The sequence below is a fragment of the Prorops nasuta genome, unplaced genomic scaffold, assembly GCF_024137725.1.
Source record: "Prorops nasuta isolate Cenicafe-Biocafe unplaced genomic scaffold, Cenicafe_Pnas_1.2 PNAS00024, whole genome shotgun sequence".
Lineage (NCBI taxonomy): Eukaryota > Metazoa > Arthropoda > Insecta > Hymenoptera > Bethylidae > Prorops > Prorops nasuta.
Genome location: NW_027116821.1, coordinates 3,108,612 through 3,122,209, shown reverse-complemented (window position 1 = coordinate 3,122,209; position 13,598 = coordinate 3,108,612). Strand labels below are relative to the sequence as shown.

The following is a 13,598-nucleotide window of genomic DNA, read 5'->3' as shown; positions in this document are numbered from 1 at the left end:
AATGTATTGAACATTTGGTTCGATCTATCAGGATTATTCAGGATGACAATTAGAGGCAGATATTCCTCATAGTTATAAAGGTTATTATATATTTGCTTCGATTTTTAGGTTAGTTTGAAAATGTGGCCTTTACATCAATCAAGTAGCACAATTTTTATCGCGTCTTTGTTTTCCAAGGGATCCAGTTGTTTTACAATTAATGTCCTCGAACTGTGCAATCTTTTGCAGAGGCAAATGAGATTTGGTGATGTGACAGACTGTACACTGATCGTCATAAATGCCATTTGCATGAGTGTGAGAGAACTGCTTTCTCATGTAAACGCTCTGTGGGAAATAGCGGTTCTCTAGCAGTTCGTAGGTAAAGACATTTATATCGTTAACCGTACAACTAAATATCCGGGGCATCCGGAATCCGGGGATGTAGTCGCGTTTATCGATCCGCGCCGCCGTACAAAACGAACTTTTCACTTATCACTGAGTAAGCGCTCCACAACCTTCCGAGATGTCGAGCTTGTCGGTACAAGCACTAGTTAGTTCCCTACATTGCTTAAAAAAGGAGTTTATACTTGTTATAAAAAATTATCTATCAAATTTGTATCATGAACTCTATCAACCACTCAATTTTTCCAGTTTAATGGAAATATCTCGTAAATGTACTATTAAATTAGTTACATCATGACGAAAAACAATCATAAACGAATTCAACTAAATTATGCATTAAAAATGCTGTAGAGATAAAACTTATCTCTTCATTAAACAGGAAAACTTGAATTAATCGCGTGCACGCTAATTGTGGGTAAAGGTGCTCTCCTCCCGCGTCTGCCATTCGATAATAATCAGCCCCTCCGCAATAGAAAAATAAATAGCCCTTAAATCATTGAAGTTATAGTGGACACTGGAATAAATGAGAGCGATAATTAATTGCTCCGAGTTGAATTACACGGATACAAATGGAATAATGATTAATTGAGATTTTGAAATTGGCGCCAAAAAAGCTCCCGGGGGTAACGCTACCATTGGTTGGTGTGTGCGCAGAGATTCCATTGGGGTTGAGTGAGGTGGTGGGGAGATGAGGTCAGGCGCTGTTCCCCCCTGCTAATGGTAGAAGAGGAGGATACAAGGGAACACCAGAGTGAGAGTGGAGAGTGGAGAGAGTATCCCGCCAGGCGCCAGCCAGTGGTGCCTGCCTGCCACTTGCCACTTGCCAGCACTGGCCGGTCTCGCCAGTACTTCGACGAGACTCGGGGAGGTCGGGCTGTAGGTTATTTTCCGGGGTTAATGTGATAAAACAAAAATACGGAGACTGCCAACTTCCCACAGGCATCGGGACACCTTAGCCAATCAATGGGCCTCGAACGAAATCGACTTTGACAAAATATAAGAGTCCATCAGGAATAGCTTCCAAAGATTCAGTATCTCGCAACACTCTCGTCGTTATCAGACCAGCTGGAGTAAAACTCTACGCAAAATCCTACTAGAAACCAGTGTTGGAATAAATGTCAAAGCGGGATGTGACCCGGAAATGAAGTTTTGCTCTTGACGTATCTTGTTCTGCAGCGTGAAGTTCCATGTGAATACAAAGTGCAAAATGTAACCGATAGAAAGCTGTGTTTCACATGTAGAATTAACAACAGCGTTTTTGAGATTTGGAAGAAGAATATCTCAGATCGAGTGAAACGATCGTCGATTGTCGTCAGCCAGCCAGACGAGATTCGGATATCGGGTGGCTGCGTGGCCCATGATTGGCTAAGAGTAGAAAAAGCGCGGGATTCACGGGGTGCAGCGATGTTAAGTCTGTGGCGCGGTTCAGTGAAAGTAAAATTTTGAAGTTTGGTTTTCTCTCCAAAATTATCACAAAATTCTACCGGAAATTGAATGTTTTGAGGGGAAAGCTGAAATGGTCTACTAACCTGACCTTGGATCATCAGGTACAATTTAGTAGTGTAGCATAACATAGCATGGCGTGGCATGTCATAAGATTGGAGAGCTCGAGAGTCATAGGGTGCAAGCACCCCTAGCTTTCCTTCCTATCCTGGAAACTCGTCAGCATTTGCCAATAGTCGTTTTTTGTGTTACCATTTAGAAAAAAGTTGCTTTATTTACCAACATATGTAATTTCCACTATTTTTTAATTCACAACCTCAATTGCAACTTTATAACACGATGAACGTAATATATTTACGATTCTTAATGTTAAAATCCCATAATTTATTTTATTTTATTTTATACTAGATTGTGATGAAACTAATCATTTGTCTCAGTTACGATTTTATTGTTTTTATATTTGGAAAAACTAAAATAATTGTTTTTAATAAAATTACGAAACGTATACAAAATAAATACTACTTCCTTTCCGTCTCCATCCCTTAGCTTCAAAAATCCATATATGTATACTATACCTATTTTGTCGGATGAAGGTCAAATTGACTCGCTTCGACAATTTATTGTTAATTAATATCGTTTTTAAAATTTAACTAGGTTGCTGAGTGCTTATAAATTTGATGTTACAAACATATAATGTTCGAACAATTTCCTTCAAACATATATACACTGTAATATTTGTTATGCATTTGGCATCAAGGTTCTACCCAATCTCAGTTAAAATTTTTAGTTTCTTTAACTCTCTAGCTTTTTGCCATTTGTCTGTCTAGAGAAATTTTCAGGCAGTTTGAAAGAAATTAAATGCGTTTGCATACCGTCGTCGGTCCGATTAACGGCGTTTGCATAACCAACAACTCTTTTCAAGCTACCATTACATATCACGCAACGTTAATTACGGCCTGTCCGAACGTTACTACAGTTTTCCACTTTGCATCGGCCCTAGCTTGAGATTAACTACTGCCGGCACGAATCTTTAAGAGCTCCTGCCAAACAAAAAATCCGAAATAAATTTGAGCAATAGCGGAATTTTTTCCGTGGGAAATTTCACGATTCTGGTAGATTATTTTTCTGAGTAACTACTGTAATTAAGTATAAATAAATCAGTTTTTCACACTTAATTCATTGACAGGTTTAATTGGTGTGGTTTGCAAAAATTCGACAAAGTTAAATTATTATCCCCTAGTGATCCATTAAAGCATCTTGTTTATTCTTAGACGAGTCATAACGCGTTGTTAACTTTTTCGCTCATGGCAAAAGCAGGTTTTGCCAGAGGGAAGTAGAAATGCTGTGAAAATCAGAGGCCGCCTCAATTAATACCCTTGGCAACTTCTTCGAGTACTTTCACAAAGGAATCAAGGACCGAAGATTAAACTAAGTTTTATATACGAAGATTTTTTCATCCTCATTTTTCATTCTTTTTTATTACAATTTTTTACAATTTAATTTTATCTATTTGCTTAACGTTATCGCCCTTAAAGAAGAAATTTATCAACTTTCCTATTCAGGTATCTACCTAATAGAATCGGGGGGAGAGGAACGAAAAAGATTATCACAGATCTCTCCTCTTTTTCGGATTGGAATACGACGCGAAGCTTAAATTTTCATATCTCTCCCCCCCTTCACCACCTCCCACACTCTCCTTGTCACCCGTATGAAGAACGTCGGCGCCATTGAAACCCATCGTCATGCACTTCCGTTTTGCACGTTCTCGGGACAAACTCGAATATCAAAACCTCCAAATCTAATTCATTTACACGAATATTGTATCTTTTGACATATTTTTTTTCTAAGTATATAATATTGAATTTCAAAGTTCGTTTTTATTTATATTTTGTTTTTCTTTTTTTTTAGGCTCTTATTAAAGCGAATGTCACATAGAAGTAAAGATGGCGTACAATTTACCGGTAGAGAGAACATCCCAGTCATAGTATACCTATCAAGAAAACTCTCGTTGTGCAGGAGCTTTGAATATCCTGGAAATATTGCCGGGATAATAGAAAGTTTCTCCTGGTTCCGGGAATTGTTGACAGGATGAAATTGCTACGGAGAAAATGTACACACAAGCTTGACAATTATTATAGGGATTTTCTCGTTGCATTTAAAATTTTGTTTGCCAGCTTGAAAATTCTGTAGAAGAGAGAGCTCCTACGCCGGGAGATGATTCGTGCATTATTTATAAAGACTGTCGAAAGCTGAATTTTTTCCATAAATTAATTGAATCGGATCACGTGCTTTGGGATAATACGATGTACTTGATACGATTGTTCGGAACATGGTGAAGTTCGAGTTGTAATGAATGGAGAAGGTATTTTATAGGAGGATGAGTAAATTGATTTATCTCGTTGTGTAATTGCAAGAAATGGTTTTGTTAGCAGGCCTTTACAACTGGAGAAAATAATTTATCCAGAGCCAACCATTTATTTAGCGATAAAAGTGGGCAGCAATTATTCCAGCCATCGCGAATAGTAATTGGAGCGAAATAGTCGAGATAGGCGAGTAGAGTGAAATTAAAACGGAAGCTTTTATGGATTACATCTGTTCTCCGGGAAAACTATCTCCAACGGAACTCGATATATATACATATTTACACTCTTATTTATAAAAAGACGATATTTTCCGAAAAAAGCTTTGATAATATTTCTGGCTGTTGAGAAGAAAGAAGAGTTTCTTCGAAAAGTAATAATGGCAACAGCTCAAGCGAATTTTTGGAATAGATTCCATTCCTTCGCGCGAACAAAACAATAATATTCTCGTTTATCTCTTGTTCCATGAATCAACAGCGAAGAAACGATAACATTGGTTCCCCTTTTGTGCACGTTTGTGTGTATATATATGAGAAGCTCTATACAAAAATAAACAATATTTTTCTCTCACAACATAGTAGATATAAGCTCTACGAATTTTAATATTGTTTCTCTATTCTATTTTTCTATTAATAATTTTTCGTTTCCACGAATTGTCATGAAGGCTACGACTTTTTCAATGATTATTCTTACTTTTTGTAGCAAAAGTTGGTTATTCTCGTGTCATTAAATGACTGACAATTATCATAGGTATTAAGTATAACGAATGTATTAATTAATAACGTTCTTTTGATTATATAGCGTTGCTAAAGTAAAACTACGTGCCTCAGGATACAAATATAAATATTCTCTTTTAAAGTGCTGTTAGTCGATAAATCAAATCTTCAGGTTCGTTTACGATTGTTAAGTTATTAATTTCGTTCACGTACCGAAATAGTCAACGTAGTTCAACGATATGGATCACTGATACTCGACTAGAATTTTTGTTGGGATAGATAAAAGTCTCGTAGGGTGCTGCTGACCCAGCATGAATTTCGACAGACTGCCTCACACGTTCTTTATAAAAGGATCTTGAAATGTTACCAGGTGTGTGAAGCTGGACACCTATTTTAAAGAAACTTTTTTTTCAAGAGTTCTGATTTCTTCTTGGAGAGTTCTAGAGTTCCTGACGAAATTTAAAGGTTCTATTGATTTACCTTGGATAAATAAACTTTGAAAAATAGTTTGTCAATTTCACTGGGAATATATAGAGGTCTAAAATAATATATTGTGTCTTTTGGTGATATATATATATATATAAACAATAAGATAATTCAAAGTTCCTGATAATTTTATACTTAATTCTTCAGTGTTTCCACGTGTAAAGCCACGCAATAATTGTTTTGATAATATAAAAACTTTAGAAATCACAGTTTTGGACACAAGAATTAGGTTTCTGCATAAAAACCAAAAGTTCTGGCACAAGCATGCTTGATTCAGTTAACATTGGATGGAATACAAATAATTCTGAAATAAAAAACCACCCATTATTTTGAATAATAAAAGGTTTAGAAAGTGACAAGGCCATACAAAATGGGCTTTTGAATAGAAATTAATGTTATAGCGTAAAGCATTGTTGGAATAACTTGCACAAAAAGTATATTACTAACATTTCTGAGTTTTTACAACCATTAGAATCACTCAGTCATTATTTAAATGTTAAAATTGCGGGATAACGACATTTATGACAAAAAAATATTTTTGGAGAGGAAGGGTAGTTTTCTTATATAAAAAATAAATCAATTATTTCCGCAGTCTTTAGTTTATAAATTCTGTGTAATAATTCATTTAACTAGGATAATAATGGTTTAAAGAATAGGAAATCGTCAGTTATAACTAAAGTTTCATTGACACACTTAAGAGTACCATAAATAATGGAGTTAAAGCTATTTTTATGGGACTTATAGTTAATCTTGAAGGAAAAATTAGAAGTATAACATTTTTTAATCGTTTAAAAATAACAATTATTTTTAACATTGATACTTTTAACCATGACCAAAGATCAGTTTGTAAGCGTTATAACTACGTTTCTTCCACCTATGTCTTTATAGGATTTCGTCAAACTGGCAATAGTATATTTAACACCTTTGAGTAAAAGTATCTAAAAGGATAGAATTATTATCAAAATTCATAAGGAGCTAAACGTATACTTAACCTTTCCATGATAGAAATATACCTTTTCCAATTTTAATTATATAATTTCCAGGTTTAAGTGATTTTTAGTATCATTAATTGTAAGTGAAATCAAAAATAAAAACTTCGAAACGAGTGGATCCAATACGATCCATCTAAATTATTAACAATGTAGAACTTATCACTAACGTTACATCCAGTACACGAGGATGTTTTAGGACGCTAATTACAAATCTGAGTTGAAGAAAGGAAGGTTTAATGTCCATTTTAATGAAAGAAAAGGCCATTCGCAGTAAAAAAAATGTATAAAAATGGTAAGTAAAAGATTTTGGAATTTTATAAAGATATAAAAACATTTTTTACAAAATACACCATCAGCCTAACAGACGTGTCTATCTTATCTGACGCGATGCTGATAAAATTTTCAAGTCTTAAAGCTTGCTAAAAATGTTGTTATCGAAACTTTTGATTTTATTTCCTTCGGCAAAAATTTGCATGCTTTTCTCGGATCGCGAGATAAAAAGGTTAGATGACGGTTTACTCCCGCTAGAAATCTCGGTCAGTCTCGAGGCAAATATATCCAGGAAGGGTTTCCTCGTTTTTCCGCGGTTTTCCGATGATACACGCGTATAGACGAGTTTTAGCACGCATCAAAGTAACAAACGTGTATATAGCAACATAATATAGCTCGGGTACGATGAACTCTTTCAAGTGCGCTTGAGCCTCCAAGTGTACCAACCCCCTCCATCTTTACCGACTTCCAACCCTTTCCGTTGGAACAAGCAAAACTCTCACCCCCCTCCCTCTCAGTCATTTCCTTAACAAGATCGCGTTGCATATTCCGTTTTCGTCTCTTTCTCACCGAAAATCTTTTACGCCTTGAGTTTTGAAAGATGGATCTTGAGTCGTGCGGGTTTTGAAATAAGGAGGATTCGTGCGAAATAAAAGTTGGGCAAGATGGTGGGGAAAATCTAATTAGCCCCTCGTAAAATGAGAATATTTCGTTGTTGATGGGGATGAGGGTGGGGAGGGGGGGAAGCGAGTGGAAAAGATAATCCCGCGAGAAAGTTTCATTGGATGAGTGGAGAAGAAGTTTCTGTCGTCGGTTGTTAGAGAGGATTGTCGGAGTGGTGAGGAGGGTGTGTGGGAGGGTGGGGGGTGGAAACGGGGGGCTTTTACGTGAAGGGCGTTAAAAGAGGCTGGGGCTATTTTAACTGGCGCCTACTACGCTTTATCGCACCGATCCAACCCCAACCCTTCTCTTTCTTCCTCTTAAATCGACGCTTATCGTTTTTCATATCGACCACTCTAACCCCAACCTGAAAAAGCACTTTGGAGAACTTGCAAGAGTTCCTGGAACTCCGATGGAACGTCCACCAAAAGCAAAATTAATATTGAACCTACCATGTTTCTTATCCAAATACAGAGCCTTCTTATCGTTGTGATATTTCTGGTCGCGACTCTTCAGCTTTATCCCGAAGCTGAAGAGTTAGGGGGTTGGTAATTTGGACGCACTTTTACGGACACACCCTGTACAAATGGAAGGTTGTTTAGATGTTAAATATGTGTATTTTGTTGGGGAGTGGAATGCTTGATGCGAGTTTTTACCGGAGGCCGGATATCTCGTTATAAGATTGCGTTAGATGAAGAGGACGCAGTATTGAGGGAATAATTCAAAGAGACGGAGTAAAGATAAGAGCTAGCGTGACCTCTTAAAAAATAAAGAGGGTACTTTGTTCCTTTACCGGTTACTCTTGCGCTTCCATTCTGGCGCAAGATATTCCCGACTTTACGGGAATTTCCGTGAAACGTAACATCCATGCATAATCGCGCATAATCTTAACAGCTAGCAACAGCTACTAACTGTATAATATCCCTTCAGCCGCCTCGCCACTCCCATTTTCGCCCCGGCCCGCCCCTCGTGAAACTCGTGTCTCAAACCCCCATGGAGAAACTCGCATTCTCTGCGATATTTCATAATCCAAATTCATCGACTCTTGAATAATTTCTCCGTCCTCTTATACATACAAACGCATCCTCTTCAGCATTGCACTTTTCCAAGAAAACCTCTGTTTATGCACAGAGGGAAGGTATAAAGACACTGTATACCGAAATCCTTATTTACAGAAGGTTTTTATCGTTCTCTGTAGACTATAATATATATATCAACATAGTTCAATGAACTTTGTCTGGATTTTCCAACGGACTTTCGGGACATTAATTACAACTTCTGAAGATTCGTCTGAAAGTCTCTCTTTTCGGGTCCAGCCCGGTATTTTTGCGTATTCCTAGTGGATAACACTCGAAGAACGCGTTACCGGTGGTCGAGACTAACTCGTTCAGACCTTCTTCGTCGTCGGGCAGCGTTAAGAATCGAATTCCCGTCGTCGTTCAATTTCAACTTCCGGCTGCCACCTCCCACCGGAACCGACGGATTTACGAGCTTGACATTTTTGCTGATTCCTTCTCATCCAATTTTAAAACCTGTTTGGATAGCCTTGAGCAACTTTCAAAGGGATCGAAAGGGAAGCAAGAAGCTGTTGGCCCTTTTAGCGGGTTCTCCGCATTGTTCCGGTCCGTTCGATGACGTATAGCTTCTTCCGGAAGATTCTTCAGGGTACGAGGCTATGTGTATACGTGCTGAATAAATCACTTCGTTGTAGAAAATAGTGATTCGAGCTTGCAGCAGCTGTCACGAGGAAGAACCGTCGCTCTTATTCCTTTGTGTTACTGTTGAGTTTTAGGTTAGGAGATGATACTTTATACCACAATAAATGTCTCTAATTGGGAAGAATGTTATACTTTTATTTTACTGTGTTTTACACTTCTGTTAATAATTAGGTAACCCAAAGAGTGTACACTTATTACTCACCCATACAGCACCAAATGATTTAAAGACATCTATTAGACGTCTTGTAGTCAATTGAATGACTAAAAGATATGTCTATAGGACAACGTTTAGTCAAGCGTTCTGTATAGGCATTGATCTAGGATTCATTAGATACAAAACAACTTCTTACTTTACACTTACTGTGCTATTGCACCGTACGACGTCATTAGAAACCGGAAAACGGAACTGCCGCCATTTCGTAAAACTGGCACTAGTCTACTCTCAAACATGCCAAGTTTAAATATTACAAATTCACTTACTCAACAGTTACCAAGCCATGAGCTAATTGCATTCAAAGGGTTCGAAAGAGAAGCGAGACACTTGGCCCTTTTAGCAGGTTCTCCGCATTGTTCGGTCCGTTCGATGACGTATATCTTCTTCCGGAAGATTCTTCAGGGTACGAGACTATGTGTATACGTGCTGAATAAATCACTTCGCTGTGGAAAATAGTGATTCAAGCTTGCAGCAGCTGTCTCGAGGAAGAACCGCCGCTCTTATTCCTATGTGTTACCAAGCCACGAGCTAATTGCAGTCTTGGCCACGACCCATACACGTCCATTTCTACTTCCTGTACAGAGAAATTTGTGCCCACGCGTTGTACGTGGGAAATCTACTAATGCGTGCACCGGAGCCAATTAAATTCCAGCCTACTAATGCTTGTCGCGAAGTCAATTAAACTTCAGCCTTGCTACCCGTTTACTTTATTTTTATCATTAAACTCCAATTAGCCTGTTTATCTCGTTTCCACTACTAAGATGGAGCAGCAGTTGGCAATCTACGCTCGCAATCTAAAAGCACGAGGATACGAAAGGTGTTCTTTGGTCCTGAAAATGAAGGAAACGTAAGATTGATCGCACGTATACAATTTTTTTTATTTAATTATTTTAGAAAATGTATTTTCTTTGGTTTTATTAACTTTGTTTTAGTAATCGTGTTTCTCAAAAGCCCAAAGATTCGTAATTGTGAATTATTGTAAAAATTCTTCAATTGTTTCAACTCGTCTTCATTTTGTTGTATGAACGTAAGGCTGCAGCACCTTCTAATTGAAATATATTATACAATGCATTATGATACAAATGATGCATAAAGATAACAGAACAGTTATGAGTCATACTGTGCTCATAAAAAATAGGTCGTACGTTAAATAATTAGTCAACTGTGGCAAAAAATACGAAACTGAATATTTTAATGTCTGGAAAACGTATAATGACTATACGGAATAGATTAAATAATATCGATGATAACTTAAAATACACATGTTATAAAATAATTAAAAGCCAACATTTTATACGTGTGATCAATTTAACATTCTCAGAGTCAAAAGATCTACTTGTATAGAGCTTTATTATTTTACGAACTAACAAAATATACAACCTTATAAACATTTGGTTCTATTTTTCACGTAATACTATTTTTTAAACAAAATATAATTTTATTAAAATTTTGTATTAAAAAAAAGTTTTAAGAATTTAACATATTTATAATTGAAAAAGTATCACTAATTACCAGCAGTGATTCGCAAACTACCGGTTGTTCACTATTGAGAGATGGAGCACGCTCAATTTCCTTGATCTGATTTCTATCTCCGTCCTACAATTCGATCAATTCCCATTAATAATATTATAATGATCGTCGTTTAATTATACACAGTGTGTCAAAAGTGTCGATACACGTAAATATTTTGAAAATCGTATGATTTCATAAAAAAATGAATAAGGCACTTGTTGACTACATTAAAAAAACTGTTCTATATAATTATATTTATATTATATTGAAAGGGACTTTGAAAAGTACCCTGAAGGTCATATGATAGCCACGAAGATTGTAGCAAGTAGAATCCCTAATTTTACTGAATATTTTTGTAGCTCTTCGAGAACTTTCCAAAAGATTCTTTATGAATTTATAATTTTTTCAGTTGCACAATAAATATTTGGAATTTTGAAATTGCATACAGATGTGGTTTTGGTTGAATTTAGCGCGCACGACCGTTACACACATAATCCCTCATATACTTATTTTCAAATTGCAATATATATCGAATAATTGGTTGAAATAACAACTTAATCTAATTTTTTTAAATCTCTTTGGGTCAGCTGCAACAATGTGCAATGCAAAATACCGAAACTACTAAAAATAATCGTAATGACCTTCGTATGACCTTCAGGGCACTTTTCAAGGTCATGCAAATATAATCAAGGATAGCACTTTCTATATATAAGTACTCAACAAGTGTCTTATTTATATTGTATATAATGTCTCATCGTTTTCAAGCTATTTGAGTGCACCTCCTTTTTTTAATGACAATGTTTGCCAAGTTTGCAAATCAATGATTTATAAGCCAGTAGAGACGTTGCGCAAAAGCATTAAAATTTTTTTAAATCGAAAGAGTGAATGTGGAATATATCTCGAGGTGCTCCACATCAGGCAGCCATTGTCGCAAGGTTTGTCGAGTGGTGGGGGTGGGGGGTGAGCTAGCTCTCTCTCGGAGTATACATTAATGCATTCTTAAAACTTGACATTTTCTCCCCACCTACCGTTTGAAATTTCTCTTGAAACTTATAACATCGCCGCGCGAATTAGGATGCGAGCGACACCGTTCTTCCATAAAACTTTTATGAACCTTCTCGAGAGATTGCGTAATTTTTCCTCCCTTATCCGTATAATCACTAACTTTTCTCTCAATTTTATTCCCGCGACGTAATTTCTATTTTACATTTCCACTATACAGGTCGTTTCAAAAAAATTGCCAATTTTCTGTTATTATGCCCCGCCCACTTCCCCCCCCCCCCCCCCAACCACACCGAACAATACAATATCGCTGCTAGAGGAACTAACTGAATTATTGGAGAGTTTTTGGGAGGGTCATGATAGATTTATGGCGAAATTTATCGTGTCGTTTGGCGCGAAACGCGAGATTTGACTGGCCGATGATCGTAAAAGGATCGGAATAAACTCGGCAGGGCTGAAAGGTAAGGCGAATGGCCAACACCAAATACACCTTGATGCAAAAAAAACCTTTGAAACTTTCAACCCTCTGCTTATATCAGAAACTGAAAACTTTTGACCAACCTCTCAAAAGGCGAAATTAAAAATGAAATTGGCTTCCTTCACAAAGAATGAAACAACGCTTTTGTCCACCTTTCTTGAATTTACCTTAATATTTGTCAATATATATCAATAGTTTTGATCCTGAAACAAGTGAAATCCTAAAAAATATTATTTATTAGCAGGAAACGATAAAAATGTATTTTTATAATAAAAGAATTATTTCTTTAGAATTTTTGTAAAAAATCCTTGATCGATCCATTAATTTGTAAAGTTTTTCTTTTAACCTGAAATCCAAGCTTGATTTCTATCTACACCATATCTATACATTCAGCAATCTTCTTTTTTGCCCACCAGTATTATGCAACACGATACAAAGGCTCACGTGCACAAATGAGATTGGATCGTTTCTATGTAAGTTCGCCATATTACACAAGGTGTCCAGCAGACTACTTTCTAAAAACTGATGGAGCGATAGAAGCCTTTGCAATGGTTATTTCTTGACCATGTGTGTGTAAATTGAGAGGGAGAGAAAATTTCTTTCGATACACAAATTTTATCGATAACAATCTCCTAAATGGCATCTGTGTGCGAGATATACACGATTTCTTTCGCACGCAAATATAGGCACAATAGACTACGCTAATACGGATTCTTAAGGGGATGTACCAGAGTAAATCTTGAAAAATGCAAGTATTTTATTTTTTTTACGAGACAATAATGACTTTTATTTATTAAAGTTTGTGTGGTTAGATTACGTACTATATTTGAACCGAACAAAATAATTTGTTAGAGGTAAAAAGTTTGCATAAAAGTTGATGTTTTCATTTTTTACCAACCAAAGGGGTTAATGTAGAGGCTGAAATTCAGCAGTTTTAACTTTCCTCTGCCAGATACGAGTAGATCGTATTTTCGTAGACCCTGGAACTCTGTGGATTCTGGGTCGTTGCTTGTTTTATACGATTCATATATACTTTTTTTAAACTAGCTCCTAATATACAGGGTTTTTTGAAAAATAAAGTCAAGAGAACTCTAGAACTTTTTAAGACACATCAAAAACTACGTTTATATTTAGTTTTGGATGAAAAATGGACTGTCAGCTTCCATGTGAAGTTAGCACCCCATTTGTTTCACTTATTTCAGTGGAGTTATTAAAAATTTGTTCAAGGAACTGTACAACTATTCTAAATCAACCCAAAACCTTGCAAAAATTATTTTTTTTATCAAATATGCAGCTAGCATCACAAAATCCCTCGATCCTTCGATTTGCAATACGTTAATAATTCTCATTGTTCTAAATGCTCATC

At 36.4% G+C, this 13,598-nt stretch overlaps 1 protein-coding gene across 2 annotated transcripts in view; it reads left to right on the top strand.

The window, feature by feature from the left end:
* Window positions 1-852: 852 nt before the first annotated feature.
* Window positions 853-13,598, top strand: part of Hs3st-A (Heparan sulfate 3-O sulfotransferase-A) — a 49,761-nt gene continuing 37,015 nt past the window's right edge. The window contains exons 1-2 of one of the 2 annotated variants that reach the window (XR_010823972.1): window positions 853-1,928; window positions 3,733-5,549. The gene's annotated coding sequence lies outside the window, so the exon portion shown is untranslated. Of the gene's footprint in view, window positions 1,929-3,732; window positions 5,550-13,598 lie in introns of those variants that run through there. The other variant, XM_066740706.1, reaches the window with a different exon arrangement.